Source organism: Macaca mulatta, chromosome 1 (assembly GCF_049350105.2).
Source record: "Macaca mulatta isolate MMU2019108-1 chromosome 1, T2T-MMU8v2.0, whole genome shotgun sequence".
NCBI lineage: Eukaryota > Metazoa > Chordata > Mammalia > Primates > Cercopithecidae > Macaca > Macaca mulatta.
In genome coordinates, this window is record NC_133406.1 from 56525624 (window position 1) to 56545028 (window position 19405).

Genomic DNA, 19405 nt, shown 5'->3' on the forward strand with positions numbered 1-19405 from the left:
CAGATTAGGACTAAAATATTTCAGGTTCTATAAGTGTGACTGCTACACGTAATGTGAATTTTTTGAAAACAAGTCTGCAATCTATCTTTTTTTTTTTTTAGATGGAGTCTCATTCTGTTTCCCAGGCTCTGGAGCGCAGTGGCAGGATCTCGGCTCACTGCAAGCTCCGCCTCCCGGTTTCATGACATTCTCCTGCCTCAGCCCGGCCCCAATCCATCTTTTTATTAGTCTTTACATACTTTCTTAAGTAAAACTTTACACACATCACTTTCAAACCTAAGTTGCCTTCTGTCTGTGTGTTTTGCATAGTTACCATCAAGTATATACATAGGGAATGAAATTAAGTGTTCACTTCTTTTTTCATTGTCCTTGTTTGTAACTTATAACTGTGAATCAGTCCGTGGTAATAAATAACTTGCATTGAATATTTGTGTACATGCCTGCTATTCTGCTAAGTGCTCTGATATGGTTTGGCTGTGTCCCCACCCATATCCACCTTTGAATTGTAATAATTCCCACGTGTCAAGGGCAGAGTCAGGTGGAGATAATTGAATCATGGAGGCTCTTTACTCTGTAGTGTTCTCATGGTAGTGAATAAGTCTCACGAGATCTGATGGTTTTTATAAATGGGAGTTCCCCTGCACAAGCTCTCTTGCCTCCTACCACGTAAGACGTCCCTTTGCTCTTCCTTCGTCTTCCATCATGTTTGTGCAGCCTCTCCAACCATGTGGAACTGTGAGTCCATTAAACCTCTTTCCTTTATAAATTACCCAATCTCAGGTATGTCTTTATTAGCAGCTTGAGAACAGAATTATACATGCTTTCTCTTCAATACCTCGCAACACTCCATCTTGGTAGGCAGTCACATGACTAAATCTAAAGTCCTCACCAAAGTTTATATGAATGGTCTGAACTGTTTCTCTCATTTTGTTTCCCATCTTCTTCTTTTCACCCCTCTTCTCTTGTCACAAGTGCTTCTTTTCCATTTGCAGAGCATGCTAAATATGAAATAGCCTTGGGGCCTTTGAGCATGTTGTTGTCTCTGTCTAGAATACTTGACCATTAGTTGGAACCATGACTCATTTTTCTCACTTCATTCATGTCTCTAGTCAAAAGTTACCCTCTCAGGGAGGCCTTCCCTCACCACCCAATCAATAATAGCACCTTACTTGCTCTATCAACTTACTGTGGTTTTTTGTTTGTTTGTTTTGCTTAATTGCAAATACCACCATAGAATATTATATTAGATACTAATTCAGTCCCTTAGTCAATAGGTAACAAACACCTGATAACATACCAGGCACTGTTCTGAGATCTTGGGATATGGCAGACAGCAAAATAGACAAATGCCTCTGTGCTCATGCAGTTTACATTTTAGTGAGAAAAATGAAACATAAAGATAAGTAAAAGATTTGGCATATTAGAAAAAAATAGGACTAATACTTGAAAACTAATAGAACAGGAAAGGGAATATGAACTATAATGAGGGTGGGATTGAAATTTAAAGTAGGTAACCAGTGAAGGTGACTTTTAAACAAGAATTTGAATGGTGAGAGGGAGCTAACTCTTTAGACTTCAGTGGGAAGAAAATCCCAGGAAGAAGACAGCACATGCCCTAAGGGCTGCAGGTAGGAGAAGACTGGTATGGTTAGTCTGTCAGTTTATTATGTGTCCCCTACTATCAGAATGGAAGCTCCATTGCAACAGTTATTCTATTTGTGTGGTTTACAACTAAATCCTTATAGCCTAGAATAGAAATCTCTGAATAAATATGTTTGAATGCATTAAACGAATTAATTATTCTCAGTTTACCAATGAGGAAATTGACACCCAACATTTAACTAATTTGCCCAGAGTACCAAGGTGGTAAGTAGTGGGCTTAAGACTTGAATTTGAAAAACGAATACATTTATATATGTATACTTCCACAGTCTGTGTTCTAATTACTATCTTCTGCTGTTTCAGTAGCTTCCAGTTCTCTCGGAAAGTAAGAACATGTTGTGGGTAGACTAAATGACTGAACTGGTAATCAGGGAAGACAAATCACTAATCTGGATATTTTTATTCCAAATTTTAATTTAGATTCAGAAAGGTTACATGAGGTAAAGTCCAGAAGTTCCCAAGGTTAAGGCCAGAACTGTCTGAATCAAAGGCTCATGTGATCACTGCTATAGAGACTGGCAAGTCACAGATAGTTAGTCATGACTGTATAATTTATTACTGTATGACTTTGGGCAGTATTCTTTCTTTGTGCTTCAGTTTCCTTAGTCACAAAATGAAAAGATTGGGCTAGATAACCCCTAAATCTTTTTTCTGTTTTTATAGTATCTTATCTTTAAATATTAAGTCCCCAAAAACACTCTGGAAAGGTTTGAATAGTTCTTATCTGCCAAAGAGATGAGTAGATATTATCTGTGAAGAGAAACAGACAAGGTATGTGAGAGAAAAGGGTTATTAAGGAGGGCAACTTGGTATAACAATTCATATGTTAGAAAAAGGGCACATAAATATTAGACTGGTGTCACTGAAAAACAAAGTGAGTAGAGGGATAAGATGGATGTTTGAAGCTGCTAAATTTTCTGGGCTCAGAATATGAAAAATTTTTAATTCTTGGTAGGGAGTATGGACTTGATTCTATGGGTAGCAGAATGTCTAGACAATTGCAACACGAAGTTATCAGAGTCGTATATATTTTACATGGTCAGTGATACATCTACTTTATGGGCTACAGTAAAAGTCTATTTATTTATTTATTTATTCATTTATTTCTGTTTTGAGACAGGAGCTCACTGTTTCCCAGGCTGAAGTGCAGTGGTGTGACCACAGATCATTATAGCCTTGACCTCCCTGACTCAAGAAATTATCCGGCCTCAGCCTCCCAAGTAGTTGAGATCACAAGCGAATGGCATGACGCCCAGCTGATTTTTGTAGTTTTTTGCAGTGACAGATTCTCCCTATGTTGTCCAGGCTGGTCTTGAACTCCTGGGCTCAAGCAATCCACCTGTTTCAACCTCCCAAAGTGCCGGGATTAAGGGGTGAGCCATTGCACCCAGCCAATCAGTTTCTTATTTTAAAAATACTTTCAATTTGACTTGAATTGTGACAAGTGAAGGTGGAGAAGCAAGAGACAGAGTTTAAAAAGTTATTGGAATACATTACAAAGGTGTAAAAATAACTTTGGGAGGCCTTCCTTCCTCTCCTCTACTTTCTATCCTGTGCTGTGTCTTTGTAGACTGCAAGGCATGAGGTTCCTGCTCTTACACAGCCTATCACAGCATAGACGAGAGCATTACATAAACAACACAGAAACTCATTCCCCAAATCACTTGACCGTGTACAAGGTGTAAAAGTTAAAAAAAAAATCTAAATTGAATGAGGTGAAATTTAGAGCTTTTAAAAGGCTATGTGGACATGTAACGGCAATTGTAGAGAAGAGTTGTAGGGTTTCTTTAAGTAGTTAGTTCAATGGTCAAGAAAATAAAGAACAATGAAAGTTGCAGTTGCCTGTCCTCCCACACGTTTATTTTTTTCCCTCCTTTCTTTTCCCCTCCTCCTCACGCTTATTTATGCTTTGCATAGCCATCTGTGTAAAAATCTCAAAAAGCTTCCTTTAGAGACTGTGATTCACCAGTCATTGCACAGTATTGCATTTCTTGATGACTCACATGTTGAGTAACCCATGTGCACCCTTCGTTTTGAACTGGAGATTGTGTCTTCCCTCTATAGTTGCTGAATATCATTTATAATGTCAGTTGCACATGAGTTCATCTACCACAGAAGCCATAGGAAAAAATCAATATACAGTTTTCAGCAACACGATGTAAAATGCAGTACGGAAATTTAGTAGAAATCCACTTCAAAATAGATAAGTCAAAAAGAAAAAAAATGTAAAATGCAAATGCAAAGAAGTACAGATGTCTAGACTTTGACCATATTAGACAATTTCAGACACTTTCAAATCTAAAATTTTAAGTTAATTATTCAGTATATTTAAATTTAAATTTAACTACATTAAGCCAAACCACATTACCAACATAAAATAATGACTCCATTCTAGAAATGACTGTAGTGTCTATCAATATACTGTATTCAAACATGAAATTCATTGCATATGATAGTGATTATTTCTGTAAAGCAAAGGAATTATTGCACTAATGGTTTTGATTTATATATGTATATGTGTAATTTTATATTATATATGTATATATTTTAGTAATATGCATATGTATCTATTTTTTAAATTATATAGTTGCCTTGCTTTAAGTAGTATGTATTTTTAGAAGTGAACTAATAAGTCAATATGCTTTATTTTCCTTTTCCCAACAGATCCTCATATTCTGAGCAATGACAACCACAGACACCCATATTATTTCCCCACTTTGTTCTTTTTCTTTCTTTGTTTACTTGACTGCCCTGCATATTTTAAATCGAAGCCTGAATTTACACACCTACCCTCATAATATTTTAGAATATATGTCTTGGTTACCTCCAAACTGTTCAAGTTTTTAAAACATTTTGGGTCTCACATTTTGTGTGTATTTTTACAGTAAATATTTTAAAGTGGGAGGAAGAATATCACAGAAAAGAATGACCACTTCCCAAACTTTAACGCAAATTGATTTTGGAGAAGTATTTTCTCATAGTCAGAATGCAGCTCTTCCAAAATAAATGACTATATCTGCGCCCAATGGCAGCAGGCTTTTCACAAAGTTGATGTCTGAGAGATAACTATTTCTACTTTATGTGAAAAAACTTCAATGCAATTAGTTGATCCATGATAAGGAAAACAAATGTTATTCATTTAAATGATGAAGACATGAGGGCAAATAACCATTCTCATTTAGAAATAAAATTGTGTTGTACTAATATTTCAGAATGTTTGCATTTTTAAATTAACGTTCATATCCAAATTATGTTTCTCTTTTTTTTAGTCAACTCTATTTTAGCTGCATCTGAAAATATTTTAGCATTATTACCAACTACTTTTTACCAACAAAATATTTTGTCCTTTATTTCAGCCTTAAGGAATCACTAAGCTCCATTTTGTTTACCACTAATGAAATAAAAATGTTGGAGGAAGTGAAATCAATTTAATAAAAGCAAAATGAACCTAAAATTGTCTGCTCCAGGAGACAGGCACTATGTGAGCATTGATAAGAGCTTGTTATAGCATAGGTATTACTGACAGGTTTAGAATACAGATCTCTTTAGTTGAAAATGTAGCCCAGCAGTTGTAAAGGTGATAACAAACACTCTTGTAATACCAAAGATGTAATACTATTATTTTTTTTTAAGAGAAACACAGGAAGGGGTTCTGGGGCTGTTTTTAAAAGTACCAGTCACATTTTATGAATTATTATATGAACTATTATTTATTTCATAGTTCCACATTTAAAAATTAACAGTGCCTTTTGCTCCTTCTTTTTGGAAATAGATTATGATGAAAGGAGCAAAGATATTTTGATGAAGTGACTACAGGGTGAAATTTTCAGGCCACATAAAGAGAAGGATAAATTCACTACACCTGTGCTTGTTCTTTTACATGAGCCTGTGGAAATCACAGTCCAGTTCTTTGACACGAAACTGGATTAACCCAAAGGATAATGAGTAGTTACCTTTAGGGGATTTCCCTCATGTGTTAAGGCATGAATGATATTTCTATTCACTAAAATTCAAAAAGAACTAAACTACAAACAGTCCTCATGATAATTACTAAACTTTTCCATGCATAGATAAGCACTTTGGAAGATACCAAAGTGTATTATTATCTAGAGTTACTCATAAAGATGACCTTAGGTGGCAACTCCAAAAGGTCTGGATTTGAAGCACCTATACAATTCCTACCATATCAGTTCAGGGCAAGTAGGATTTGTAACTAAGCTCAAAAATATGTTTAGTACCACAAAAGCATTAATGCTCCCTATGACTATATTGAAGGAGATTTCTGCAGTAATTCTTAAAGTCCATGGGTCTGGATGTTTGAGAACTCTTCCCAAACTCATCAAATCTAAATGTGGTGCTCAGTCTCCCGATTAAAGAAATATAGCATAGGGCAAGTTACATACTTAACTTAATATTTAAAATATGCATTCAGTATACATAGTTATGATTTTATTGCCTGGGATAAAATATTGTATGTTAACATCAGTAAAAACTAAATGGCAGTCATGGGTTGCATAGGTTATGGAACAAGTATAAATTAAAAACCAGAAGATTTGAGATATTATTATACCACTTATCAGCTATGAAATCCTAAGGAAATTATTTAATATCTCAAAGATCTATTTCTCAAAAGAAAATGAACAGCTGCCAACTCTGCTATCTACTTCATGGTGTTTTGGTGAGGAATAATTTAGCTAAGAAAGGCAGAATTTATTGTGGATAAAATGCATTTTGATACCAGGAAGACTAAAGTTTGAACTTTGATATTGCAAGTTTCTAATTGAAGGACCTTGCACACTTTACCTCTTAAAATCTGTTTCGTCTCCTGTAAAATGGTCAAGAAATGGTTGAACGAGACTGACTTGACTATCTATCTAGCTATCTATGTATCATTTATCTGTCTATTGGCTTATGTATCAAACAATCATCCGATTGTGAGTATTGGCAAATATTAATGAAGTAGAATAAAGTATTTTTTCATTAGTATTCCATGCAAATGTAACCCATTATTAAATGGAGTAGCATGAAAAAAAAGTGTTTATAAAATCTGCTCTTCAAATTAGTAACTTTACGTCTATACTTAAAATTCTAGTGGTTTCATACTATTGAAATTAGAATACAGCAACTTGGATATTGTATCAATAATGCTTGTTCATTTTTAGAAAATTAAATGCATTCATGTAACAAAAAATATTGTAAAAGAAAATATATAAAACGTGTATTGTCTCTATCCTTCCTTCTGCCAATCTAAAGAAAGTATTCTTAGGGTGTTTTGTTTTGTTTTGTTTTGTTTTGCATTGAGACACGGTCCAACTCTATTCCCCAAGTTGGAGAGCAGTGGTGCGATCTCGGCTCACTGCAACCTCTGTCTCATGGGGTCAAGCGATTCTCCCACCTCAGCCTTCTGAGTAGCTGGGACTCCAGGCACACGCCACCATGCCCTATGGTGTATTTTGTATTTATTGTAGAGATGGGGTTTCGTCATGTTGCCCAGGCTGGAGCTCAAGCGATTCACCTGCCTCAGCCTCTCAGATTGCTGGGATTACAGGCACGAGCCACCATGCCTGGCCAATCTCAGTTTTCTGTTAACACCTAGGATGGCAACTGCCCAGGATGATAACTAATGGGAGTTCTTAAAAACCTTCATAGGTAAAACTAATTGAAAGCAGAGACTAAAAAACATATTTGTATACCTCTGTTTAAATAAGCAGTATTTACAATTACCAGAAGGTAGAAGCAACCTACTGCCCTCTGTTCATCAATAGTTCAATGGATAAACAAAATGTGATATATATAATACCTTATACTGATGATCATATATATTTTATATATAAATATTTATAAATGTAAATATATAAATACATACACACACACACACAATGGAATACTATTCAGCCTTAAGGACAAATATTCTGCTACAATATGGATGAAACTTGAAGACATTATGCTAAGTGAAATAAGTCAGTCAGAAAAACATGAATATTACATGGTTCCACTTACATGAAATAACTAGAGTAGTCAAATTTATAAAGACAGAAAGTAATATGGTGGTTGCCAGGAGATAGAAGGAGGCAGGATAGGTGTTAGATGTTATTGTATAATCAGTACAGAGTTTTAGTTTAAAAAGGTAAGTAAAAGAAGAGGTAGAGATGATTGATGATGATGTTGCACATGCACAATGATGTGAATGTACTTAATGCCCCTGAACTGTATACTTAAAATGGTTAAAATTGTTAAATTTATGTCATATACATTTTACCGCAATGAAAAAAAATCTATCTAGCAATTTTCTGTACATTTCTCTGCTTTCTTTTACTTATGATTATAATTATAATCTTCAGGTTTGGTGTTAATATTCAGTATTTGCAAAAGTGATTTGAAAAGGGTATGGGAAGAAAAATGAAATGGGTCATTTTTGCACTGGCTCAATCCTTAAATTTTAATCTCCATTTCCTGAGTTTAAAATAAATTTGTTTAATTAATATTAAGATAACCAAAATGAATTCTGGCTTTGCTTCCTCTTCTAGGTAATAGATTTGGAGAGAATGCTTGTTGATTGATTTAGCAAGGCAAGTATTTTATAAAACCCCTCAAGTAGCTACTTATAAATAGAATTGATGCCTGTGTATAAATAATACTTGTAAAAATGATTAAAGTATTTAATATTGGAAAATATTTAGGTCTTTTAAAAAGAAGCTTGTCTAGTTTTATATTAATATAATATGCTTCATATATATTCATTAGCATTTTAAAGTTTTACCTTCCACGTATATACCTTAATCCATCCACAAACCTATGACTCAGAAATTTCTATTCTAGTACATACTTTAGAGCGTTTATTGCCCATGTGCACCAAGAGATGCATACAAGAATACTTACTGCAACAGCTTGTGTAATTCCAAAGCAGATAACAATTTAGATGTCCAAAAAAGAGAACAAAAAAATAAATTAAGAATACTTACATAATTTAATATTATACCCCAAGGAAAAAATTAAACATACAACTGTATGCAGCAATGTAACAATTAGAAACATATTTTGACTGAAGAAAAGCCAGTAGTTGTAAGAATATGTACAAAATGTTACCATTTTTGTAAAGTTCAAACCAAGCTAAACTTTCATTGAAAAGGTAACCCTGAAGGTCAGGAGGATGGAAAACCATCGTGAAAATTTGTGTAGGTGATGCATGGCACACTTTAAGGGGCATCGTTCATATCAGAACTGTAGGCCTTCCTTAGATTTGTAAAGTACACAACCTGCGCAACTGTGTGTGGAGACTTGGTAATAGTAACTTCTGAGAGAGAGAAGGGAGAGGAGAAGTACAGAGGTTGCTTTATCAATTTTGGTGCTGCTCTAGTTCTTAAATTGGATAGCAGATTTACAAGTGTTCATTATATTGCACATAATCTTTAGTATGTATCAAATAATATATTCCCAGAAATAATTCTGGGAATTATCCTAGTGCTGTGGGGTAGAAGAGAATGGGGATATAAAATTAACGATTTTCCACACAAAGAAAAGTGTTTTTTCACTCTGTTCTTTTGCCTCTGAAAGCCACTATTTTTTTTTTGCTCCCAATAAGAATAAAAGTATTTTAATGAAAATATTGCATCATATGTTCCCACTTAGCTACATAATATTCTGACAATAATTTCTTATTTGACAATGATTTCTTATCAAATGTCAGCCAAGTATGGAGACATCCAATCCTGATTCAATGAGAAAGTGTTATAATAAATCATCCCCATTCTCAATAAATACCTTCTGCATTTTTTACCTGGTTCCTCTGCTAAGTAAAATATGTCAAAGTTTCCTTGACATTTCCAGATTGAGAAAAAGACTTTGCTCCTCAAATCTGTTATGTTTCCAGTAGCCCCCTTTATTTCTACTCCATATGTAGCAAACAGAAGATGTTATTTTCTACATAAAAATAATAGGAATAAAAGTCAGTCGAAATCAGAATCAATTTATTGTAATGGTCAGCTTTTTCCAAGACAGATATACATATTCTCATAAATATTCTCAGTTGATTTTATCTAAGATAGTGTCACTTTAAAGAAATGCCTCCCATGGCCATGTTAAAATCACTTATCCTCAACAAGCATATTGCATCTCAATCTTAAAATGAACATGTGACTTAAAAATTCATTATATTTTCAAGTTATTTAAATCTACCCTTAAAAAGGCATGAAACTCCCTGTTGTATTTTGAAGCATGAAAGCAAAGTTATCCATGAGTTACTAATCTAGCACACGCTCCTGGAAAAAAAAAATGAGTTTTGCTTTTTAAAATGGCTGTAACAACTTATCAATATATATAATATTAGATATCATGAAGGTATAAGTTAACTGTGTATTCCTGATTATATCTATTTTTGAGAAAAAGCTCATTGATTCTGTAGAAAATGTAACATCTAGGAGGATGTACAGCTCAGTAGTAGAGTATTGGACTGCAGATCAAGAAAATGTAACATCTTCTTTTTATATGTACAGGAATATTCTGAGTAAAATGCTAATTTCCAGCAAGATTTTATTAAGTTACTATAATAAACATTCTGTTAGAAGTACATATTCAGATGAAAACTTATCTCTCCAGTGACATTTGAAACACACCATCTGCATTATGTGCTATAGCAGAATTCAGAAAACAGCTCCTTTCTTTTATATATAATAGTCATTCTATTATAAATCAGTTTAACATAAAATACTTTGCTTAGAAAAAGCGATACTTTAGCTATCATTTTCTGATGGGAACAATTTTTATTTTTCATGTCGCAAATGTCTATAGTATGCCATGTGCCGTGTGATACATTAGAATGAAGAAAATCCTAAAATCAAACAAACAAAAAGGTGGAAGAGGTGTATCGCAGAACAAAAAGAAGAAAAAAAATCTTTACGTTGGTTTAAATGTATTAAGTTGGAATAATGTAAGCCAAAGTATGTCTCTGTCTGTCTTGATTAGTTCAACTCATAAACCTAGTTTAAAAGGCAGTTTACTAAATTTTTCTACCAAAGGAGAAAAATGAGGGCAAGTACAGTATAGAAGAATTTTTAAATGAGACATACTGACAGAATATAACATGGTGTCCCATCAGATGATGTGGTATGATGTGGTGTTTTGACTGCATGGCTACAGAGGGCTATAATTTAAATGCCATTAAAGACACATAGGCTTTAGCACGGAGACAGGAATACTGTAAAATCTTTTAGTCTGTAGTCACAATGCAGATAAAATTGTTCCTTTGATCTTGCAATGCCAAAGTCTGTTGTCCAGAAGGGAAATGTTTTTGTGCTTCCGTCGTAAACTAAGACAGATTTCATTTGTTTAATCGAAGCCATTCTGTGAACACCATGTAAAATAAAGTGCATTTTATCAAGCAGAGCTTAGTTTTCTTCCATTGTTATTTTAGGTTACATTATGATTATGTAGTGCCCAAAAAAATGTGCCCAAAATACACACATCTGGGTTTAGAGTGACGAGACGCTAACTTCAAACGTCTTGATGTGGACAGTTTAGTGGCATTTGTATGCTAAGAGTTAAGAACATTGTAGTTCTCTTCTTTATATGTGTTTCTTTTTCAGCAATAGTGATATATTTTGTCATAAGACTAAGCAGAACATAAACACACACATTTGACCTCTGTAAGAAACCTCAGCAACTAAAATCTGTAATAAAATATGTGCTGCACGATTTGTAAAATCACACCCAATGCTCTCCAGATCAAGTCTCTAAATTAAAAAAAAAATTGTAAAATGTTAACAATTTTTAAGCATTAAGTTGTAATTTTAAATGTACATATTACATGATTAAGGGGAAGCTACAATGTGGGAGATTCTCAGATTCATTGTGTCTTATTTCTTTAAAAAAACTAGGAAAAGGAAGCAGTTGTTGGGATTTGCACGTAGTCTTGATGGCTCATTGTACATGAACTATTACATTTATGCCAAATATATACATAATTTTTGAATGACAGTATGTCAATGATAGCTTCTAGCACCTAATGTATTTTAGGTCTTAATGGCTTATATTGTGATTCTCCTTTATATTAAAAGATGAGCAATATTATTTTTACAAGGTAGATAGTGAGTTTGAGTTAGAGATACAGATATTTTCGCCAAGATTAAATCTAGTATTAAAAATGTTACTTATTTCTCTATTCTAATTAGACTTAAGAACTGTTTCCAGTTTCTTTCCTATGTGAAAATTTTGGGATGATTAAAGGCTGTATGTTTATTGGCCAGAACTAACATTTCCATTCTGTCAAAATTTATGTTATCAGGTGAGAAACTTTTGATAATAAACTTCACTAAAGTCAGGTTTGAGTAGCTTAAAGGCAAAATGCCTTATGCATAAATCATGTTTCTTTTATTTTCTGCCGTGATACATTTTATTTTATTGTGGCATAACAAAATTCTTAAAACCAACTTTCTGACCAAGAGGTCTTTGGAAAGTAAAGAGTGATTTTTATATGTGTAAGGAAAAGGGGGGGGGGGAAGCTTAATCAGCACTATTTCTGGCACAAATCATGCTCAAAGTGAAGCAATTAAAACATATTGGGCATTTCTGCACAACACTTATCAACAAGCAAACAGTCAAAATCAAAACCTGTAACTGAACTCTTCAATCATACTGTTATAAATATTTGATAATTTCAACCATTTGTCATGTAGCAAAGGATATCTATAACTTTTAGCTGAAAGGATGTGTTTTCTTTGTTCTAAATATTTGAGATCAGTTTGTATTTAATAGAAACAGAGGCTCAGTTTGCTGTCTGGCCCAAAGTGGAGACTAATGGAAATGCTTCTGTTGAAAAGATTTCACTTAGTGTATTTTATTACATTTGACATATTATTAGTAAAGATTCTAGAGGATGAGAACAGTCTCCCAGGTATCCTCTTTGTGTTTCCCCCAAAGCTCAATATGTATGTCAAATGATGAGTGCCCTGACTACAGAATGGTGTGCCCATGTCTCCTTTGTGTAAGTGGATCCCTTGGCAATTAAAAGTACATCACTGGCATTTTGTCCAGACCTCTGCAAAACATCAATGATGTGTAAAGACACCATTATATAAAAATAATTCTGCTTTGCTGATTCTGAAAATAGTTTATCTGACTATGAATGCCCAGGAACAACCCCAGATTGATACAGAATTTTTTATGACTCATTGCAGGCTGATGAAAAGTGAATTTTAGTTAAGATAAGAAAGGCAAGCACCATGAATGGCAAGAAAAACAATCTTAGAAAATGTGTTGTATTTTTTTGTGTCTGATTTTGAAATAGCTTTTTAAAAACTTCCTATCAACGTCTTTCTAGAATCCATAATTGCTAATGGTTACAAGGATCAGCCCCAGGCAAATTGCCTAGTGAGATTTTCTGCAGCAGTGAAGGTAAACAAACCAGTCACTTTCTAAACAAACATTGCTTTTATGGTTATTTAAGCCTGCAGTATACAGTGGAGCATTAAAATAATATGAGAATGCACAGTATCTTCTGGTTACATAGGAACACTTGGATAAAAGTGATCAAATGCTTAAACATACACAGAATCAGTGTAATACAAAATATATTATAAATACATTGCAAAAATATTTTTAACCAGAAGAGGATATCAGAAATTAGTCACTGAATACAAGGCATCAGCAATCACTTAAGATGAACTATTAAATTGTGTGAGAGAGAAAGAGAGAATAAAAAAAGAAAGAGAACAAGAGAGGGGAGATTGAGATTTAATCACTATGAGTGTAAAATTCCAGAAGAAATAATTAAGCAAGGAGAAATATTAAATTTAATTGGAAATTAGGTCAAATAAAAATATACATTGAAAAACTTTGCCAAATTTTAAAAGAAAGGTAGGGAAGAGGGAAAATGGAAATAAATAAAATTTATAAACAAAATCAAAATCATATGTAATTAATTATATTTTTGCAGAGCTTTTCTGTGAATCAAAGCAATCCTCCATCTGTTCTGTCGCAAGACAGTCTAGTTTCTTGGAGATCATTGGCAATCATTTTGATTAGCAAAGTAATTGTGGGGCAGTACTAAAATCCATTTCATTCTTAATTTGATGAACAAAAGACACTAATGCTCTTAAAGTGAGAATAACAATTATTTGTAGCCATTTCAAAGATAAATTTACAGTAAATCAATCCAGCAGTGATCCCTTTGATTATTTTTAAAGAATAAGAGCACTCTGACTAAACAATATATAGGTTTATCAGCTCAAAAACACAAAATAATTTTAGGCATTTGGTGACGCTAAAATGCAGTTGGATTTGCCCAACATTGAACAGTTCTGCTCTTTTTTTGGAGGTTTCGATTTCTAGAAAATTAATAAGTATCTGAAAATCTCTCCTAACAGGGGTGCTATGTGGGGAAATACAGAGCAGGATAATTCTCGCAATACTTACTCTCTAACTTAAATTAATTAATTCTCTTCCAATGATTTAAATAGGAGTATATATTTGGGTAGTCTTCTTCCATGTTGATCATTTGAGAAAATGATGGCAGAAGTGAATATGAGCAGAATGAGGTTTAATTCCCTACTATACTACTCTATATTTAAAATGATTACATTTGGAATATGATATCATTAAGAGAAAGACAACATTAACACCTGTAAGTTGTTCAGAATGTGACATGTTGTACATTTGTGTATAATTCCAAAATGTGGTTGCCACAAAATAATGTGTTCACCAATATCCAAGCTTTTTGAGCTGCCAGAAAATATCAAAACAATTGGTGCTCTTTGGAATGTGTAGTTAACTTCCTGCTAGGAGAGGAGTCACAGCTGCTACAGTAGCAGTGGGTTTCCAGATGTCAAGGCTGTGAGGATAGTGAGGTAATTGCAGGAAGGAAGGGATACAATTTTGTTATCACAGATTACCCTCCCCATTGAAAACTCTGGATACAGCATTAGTGTCAGTGCTTTGGATATGCACATTATGAACTGGAGGTCTTCATGTTGAAGTGTAGAGGTCTGTACATTTGCTTCAGTCGAAAAGGCTGGGCCAGACTTATTAAAATATGTGGGAAACAGAGTAAATGCTCTCAAAGCTGTATTATTGGATTTATAAAGCGTCTGTAAGTGTTAATATGCTTTATCAGCAAAAGTTGGTCTTATAAGGACAATAACCAAACAACAAAGTTTAACTATAAATGTTCCAGTACTATAGCTCATCCACCGAATTAAGAGAAAACAAAATGTTTAGATACCAATAAATTAATCAGCAAATCTGCTTAAGGCCTTCTTTGTATACTAGTGACTGAGTAGAGGAAACAGATGATGATTTTCCCAGTATTCAACCTAGAAGAATTTCTTTCTCAACTTCTCGTGCTATGTAGCCAGGAGAGTACAAATTACTGAAAACTCTGTTTTGCATTCAGAAGCTAGAATCACGGTGCCATATTTCCATATGGGAATTTTAAAGACTACAGTATTTTGATATATGTTAGTGTCAAAAACAATACATATTTGTCCACACAAATTAAAGTGAAATTAATTGAAGAAATTCACTTTGACAATTTCTGTTTTTTTTTTTTTGTTTTTTTTTTTCGGTTGAAGGGTCCTTAGGACTTATTGTACTGAATATAGATATTAGCTTAAATTTCTTTGTATATGAGTGGAATAATGGGTGCATTCGTTTCACCTAAAATAAGGCAGGGTTGAGGATATTGCGAGAGTTATGTGAAGTTGCCAATTCTGGATTCATTCTACCAGCCATGAAGAGAGGAACTTCTCATCTCACTCATACCAGATACACTATCCTCTGCTAAAACTCTAAGCTTTTCCTAGTTTTTGAGGACAGTTACATATCACCATTGAATCACACTGAGCTATTAATGGTCAACTAAACAGCCGAAAATCCCATGTGCCATTCTTACTTCATGTCTCCCACATTCTGTAGAATTTTGAAGTTAGAGATAGAACTTTATGCCTGTCTTGCTAAACCTGGCCTATTATATCTGACTAAGGGACACTGGATTGTACAATTCCAGAGAGTGCCACTCCTATCATTAACTCATAAATTTTCTTCCCGAGGTTACACAGCCTCTATGGCTGCAGGTGGCCTTGTCTACCTTTGAATTCTTTTTTTAATCATGGATAATTTATTCACTATAGTGGATGCCCTCTAGTTTAATTAGTAATATACCTTAAATTTAATAGAATCCTGTCAAACTCTAAATAAAGTTATTGAATTAGTGGGGTCTTAAAGTACACTTAGGTGATGACATATGGAAGGACAAGAGCTATTGGTACTTTAGGGAGGGTTGAAGACTGAGGACGTAAAATGATTAATTCTTTTGTGGCAGGTGAAATAAGGACAATTGTGGGAAAATATAAAAAATATTGATAACAAAGTTTTTGCTAGTCTAGGAAGATGAACTTTGACTTTGTAGTAGGCATTTGAAAAAAAAGGTTTTGGCGAATTCAAATCCCCGTTTAGGAGTTGATTATCAGTTTTGTTTTTCTTTTAAGGTTTCCTGTCTTTCACTGGCATGTAAAGAATCTCTCATTAAAAACAACCACTCTCCTAAGTCATTCTTTCCAGTGGTAATGCTGATTTGGTCTATTGCAAATGAGAAAACCCAAATGAATACAATTTCTTTATTTTTATCTACACTGCCTTTGCTATTTTAATAAAAAGAAAGTTCTCAAGTCAAAATAAGTTGTACCTAAAACTAAGCATGTCTCCAGAACAATGACTCTCTATAGTACTGGATCACCAGAGAACTTGTTAGGAATGCAACTTCTCAGAAACTATGAACATGAAGCCCAGCAATATGCATTCCGATAAACCCTCCAAGTAATTCTGACACAGCTAACGTTTGAGACACTTTGGCCTAGCAAATCTATAGTAGCTGAGTGTTTCTTCAATAACTAAGCTGGAAGAACTAGTGACCCAGTACTTGGTTAAAGGAAATTGTAATTTCGTTTCAATTTGAACATATTCACTATAAACATGTTTTGTCACATTTCAAATATACTGGCAAGGATAAGTTCTCATATCCACTTTTCCCCTTTATTGCATGTCATATTATTTGTTATCAGGGAAAGACTTTACTGTAATTTAAAAGTGCAACATACAGAAACAAAGCATTGTTACCCTAAGCTCTTCATAAAGAAAAAACTTGAACTATAATCATGCCATCATTTTATTATTTAGTTACTACAAGTTGGACTATAAATCCTCCCAAGTTTAATATCTGAATTTTGATACTACAGATTCATGGTAATATGTTCAGCAACATTACAATTAATACCTGAAAGGAAATGATCCCATATCTATCCTTAGTGAACAATGCTGGGTCTACAAAAGAAAAATGTATTTTAACATTCATTGATCTAGATAGCTTATTAAAATCTCAAATTTTTTTGGCCGGGCGCGGTGGCTCAAGCCTGTAATCCTAGCACTTTGGGAGGCCGAGACGGGCGGATCACGAGGTCAGGAGATCGAGACCATCCTGGCTAACACGGTGAAACCCCGTCTCTACTAAAAATACAAGAAAATTAGCCGGGCGAGGTGGCAGGCGCCTGTAGTCCCAGCTACTCGGGAGGCTGAGGCAGGAGAATGGCGTGAACCCGGGGGGGCGGAGCTTGCAGTGAGCCGAGATCGCGCCACTGCACTCCAGCCTGGGGCACAGAGCAAGACTCCATCTCAAAAAAATAAATAAATAAATAAAATAAAATAAAATAAAATCTCAAATTTTAAAAATATAATCAAAGAGAAATACTGGTATATTTAAATTTTGGGACCTTCACATCACCTAGTAAAGGGTTTTAAAGTAAGTGACCTAGAGAGGTGAAGTGGCTCATGCCTGTAACGTCAATACTTTTGGAGGCCAAACTTGAGTTCAGGATACCAAGACCAGCCTGAGGATTTCATCTCTACAGATAATTTTTAAAAAAATAGCTGGATGTGGTGGCACACATCTATGGTTCCACCTACACTGGAGGCTGAGGTAGGAGGATCGCTTGAGTCAGGGAAGTTGAGGCTGCAATGAGCTGTAATCACAGCACTGCACCTCAGCCTGGGCAACAGAGCGAGAACCAGTCCCCTAAATAAATAAATAAATAAATAAATAAATAAATGATAAATAAATAAATAATTCTCAGGAGCTTTGGGGAAAAAAAATCCATGAAAGTCATAAAGAATAAAGGGCAAATCAGCTAAGTCATTCCAGGTGCTCAATAAGGAAGCTATATACGCAAACACACACACTCATTAGATAGTTATAAATTTATACTGAAGGGAAATCTTCAACATTTAATAAATCATGAATAGTGCATGTAGCTTTTTTCTTTTTACAGATGAGCTAAGCTAAAAGTTACTGGTTTAACAACTTTCACCATTTTTAAAACAATAATGGATCAATTCCATATAATATATTTTTTTTTATTGTGTAAAGCTTAAGGTTTCATACTACTCTAATATTTCTCTTTTATTGACTTGCCTCCTAAGCTTCCATGTAACTATATTCCATGTAACTGTTATTTTTCCCTTTCTTATTTATTTCCACCAAAACAAACACGCGCGCGCGCACACACACACACACAGAGGTGTATTAAGTTAATAGCTTCTCTACCATCCCATCATTAGTTAAAAAAAAGTTGACAGTCCATATTTAAACATGATTATCAGCTCAATTTAATGATGATTTCCCAGGTTCTTTTCAGGTTTTATCTTTCACTCTCAATATTTGTCATCTCCCAAGAAATCCGTGCTTTAATACATGGACAAAACCAACATTTATGGAAAGGCACAGTGGAGGCTACTCTTCGGTTAAAATCAGCTCCAGGTAGAATCATCATAGTAGGGTCTTGTTTTGTTCACTGCCAAAGAAAGTTACCTCTAAAAACCTATTACCGTATTTATAACACACAAGAAAACTTTTTCATGCCCAAAGGCAAACATTTTGCATCTATTTACCTTATTTACATTGCAAATTTTCAAATAATGCACAAAATATGAGCCTACATTCAACATCTTTCAACATTCAACATGTGTTGTATAGCAAATATTTCAAGAGATGAATATACTATTGATATTCTTATTTTTATATCCTGCAGAAATGTTTGCATTGTAGAGCTCTTCTTAACTTACTACATAAACTTTCCCTGTGCAACATTCCTATTAATGTTAATTCAAAGGACCAATCAAACTCATTTTGCATAAAGTTAAATGAAGAAAGCAAACTTGCCTAGACAAATAGTCTAAGCAGATTTTGTTCTCTAGGGAACATTTGGGAATATATGGATATCACCATAGTGGGAGGGGGTACTATTGGCATCTAGTGGGGAGAGGTCAATAATCCTGATAAAAATCCTCAAATGCACAGCAAATTTCCTCAGGACAAAGAATTATCTGGTCCAAAATATCAATAGTGGCACCTGTTGAGAAATTCAAGCCCAGAGAAAAATAGTGTTCTCTAGGCCAATATAAATTGGCCATAGTTACTGTAATTTCCATGTTTCCTACTTGAAAAATGAAAGCCTTCCATCATAGCAGTATAACCCTGCAACATGAATGAAATTCACTTTTCTTATACTCAAAATCTCTGTTTCCACTCTAATTCTCAACTCCCAGGGACAGCTTTCCTTCTAAGTGCAGAAACTATGACTAATTATTACAGACCAGCATTGAATCTTTATTTATTAACTAATATTTTTGCACTGGCATTTTGAATTATGTGGTACATTGCCTTGTGTGAATGTTTAGCTTTGTTAATCACTTTCTTTTTCTG